Consider the following 2,500-nt stretch of genomic DNA (forward strand, 5'->3'; position numbering starts at 1 on the left):
CCATTAACGAGGAAATGTGTGCTTTTAATGGGGAAGAAGAAAAAACATTTCAAGAAAAAGGAAAAGTCGTGCTCTTAGGACAAAGGAAAGAGGAAAGAAAACAAAATCACCAACGAGGAAACAAGGAACAGGTAACAAAACAATGTCTTTTCATATTGTTTTAAATCTCTCAGCAAAATCATTTCCGAGATTAAGTAGCCGTCCCTGTGAGGTATTGGTACAGCCCTCCCTCTAAGTCTAAACCATTTTGACAATTTCTATTAACCCATGGCCCCGAGACAGCACCAGTGATGAGGCAAGCCCCTAGTCAGCAGCAGTGATGGAGCAAGCCCCTAGTCAGCAGCAGTGATAAGGCAAGCCCCTAGTCAGCAGCAGTGATGAAGCAAGCCCCTCGTCAGCAGCAGTGACGCAGCAAGCCCCTAGTCAGCAGCAGTGATGAAGCAAGCCCCCAGTCAGCAGCAGTGATGAGGCAAGCCCCTAGTCAGCAGCAGTGATGAAGCAAGCCCCTAGTCAGCAGCAGTGACGCAGCAAGCCCCTAGTCAGCAGCAGTGATGCAGCAAGCCCCTCGTCAGCAGCAGTGACGCAGCAAGCCCCTAGTCAGCAGCAGTGATGAAGCAAGCCCCTAGTTGGCAGCAGTGATGAAGCAAGCCCCTAGTCAGCAGCAACGATGGAGCAAGCCCCTAGTCAGCAAAGGCATACTAACTCTTGTAAACCCAAAGACATACTAACTCTTGTAAGCCCAAAGACATACTTGTAAACCCAAAGACATACTAACTCTTAAAAACCCAAAGACATACTAACTCTTGTAAACCCAGACATATTAACTCTTAAAAACCCAAAGACATACTAACTCTTGTAAACCCAGACATACTAACTCTTGTAAACCCAGACATACTAACTCTTAAAAACCCAAAGACATACTAACTCTTGTAAACCCAAAGACATGCTAACTCTTGAAAACCCAGACATATTAACTCTTGTAAACCCAGACATACAAACTCTTGTAAAACCAGGCATACTAACTCTTGTAAACCCAAAAAAGACATACTAACTCTTGTAAACCCAAAGACATACTAACTCTTGTAAACCCAAAGACATGCTAACTCTTGTAAACCCAAAGACATGCTAACTCTTTTAACCCCAAAGACATACTAACTCTTGTAAACCCAAAGACATACTAACTCTTGTAAACCCAAAGACATACTAACTCTTGTAAACCCAAAGACATACTAACTCTTGTAAACCCAAAGACATACTAACTCTTGTAAACCCAAAGACATACTAACTCTTGTAAACCCAAAGACATACTAACTCTTCTAAACAATCCTCACTGCAAATTGGGATACCATAGAGCTGAGTGAGGTGAGAGGGCCTTGTTTTTGGCTCATGGAAGAGTTTTAATAGTTAAAACTCCCTCTACAATAGTGCCACAACGGGAAGGTCCTCTCCAGTGCCATGTCTAATAAGTACCATATTCTAGAAGCCATAGGACTCCCTAACACCTCCATTTTAGCGATTTAATTTGCTTATCACATCTTTTTAAGTCTACACCAAAAGTAACAAAAATAAAACACGAGGTAAAAAAGTGCGACAACCTAACTAAATCGCTAGGGAAAAGGCGTCACGTAACCCTCACAAACTAAATGCTCAAACAGTCAGTCCGAAGGTCCAGTCAACAAATACCAATCCCTGGGATGAAAAATAGGCGAAAGAATCTACGGACTTTCACCGCGCTCTTTGGCCTGCGAACACGGCACAATCTGGGTCTTTTATGTCGCCTTGATGGGTGTGTGTTGGGGTGGAAGAGGCTTGAAAAATGCTTGGACTCAGGACGCTGGTTAATGGATATAGGGTGTGCGTACATGTATACACGTTTGCACACACACACACACACACACACACACACACACACAAATTTACACCTAGGAGAGAGAGAGAGAGAGAGAGAGAGAGAGAGAGAGAGACGGAGGAGGGGTGAATTGGGACTCCATCAACAACTAAGAAAGAAAAGATAAATGATGAGGCTTTTCTCACCACCAAAATGTGTTTCTCCCTCCCCCCGTCTCTCTCTCTCTCTCTCTCTCTCTCAGAATCGCACCCACGCACACCTAAAAACACAAAAACACACCAAAGAAGAAGAAACCTAGCAGTGCAATACCCGCGACACATGATCGTTCTAAATGCCCTTCCACACGATCATTGTCCCTCACCCCCCTGTTCTGTAGACAGGGAACAAGATATGGAGACAATTAGAACTGCTGGGACTCGATGGAACAGGCTACTAGCTAATAGGTCAGTGTGGAGGAAGATGGGAGAGGTCCTGCTGTGGCTTGCTTTTTGATGATGATGATAATGGTGGTGGTGGTGGTGGTGGTAGTGATGATGATGATGATGATGATGATGATGATGATGATGATGATGGTGGTGGTGGTGGTGGTGGTGGTGGTGGTTGTGATGATGATGATGATGATGGTGGTGGTGGTGGTGGTGGTGGTGGTGG

This window comes from Coenobita brevimanus, chromosome 116, assembly GCF_032717465.1.
Source record: "Coenobita brevimanus isolate Jiangsu-jjx chromosome 116, ASM3271746v2, whole genome shotgun sequence".
Classification (NCBI taxonomy): domain Eukaryota; kingdom Metazoa; phylum Arthropoda; class Malacostraca; order Decapoda; family Coenobitidae; genus Coenobita; species Coenobita brevimanus.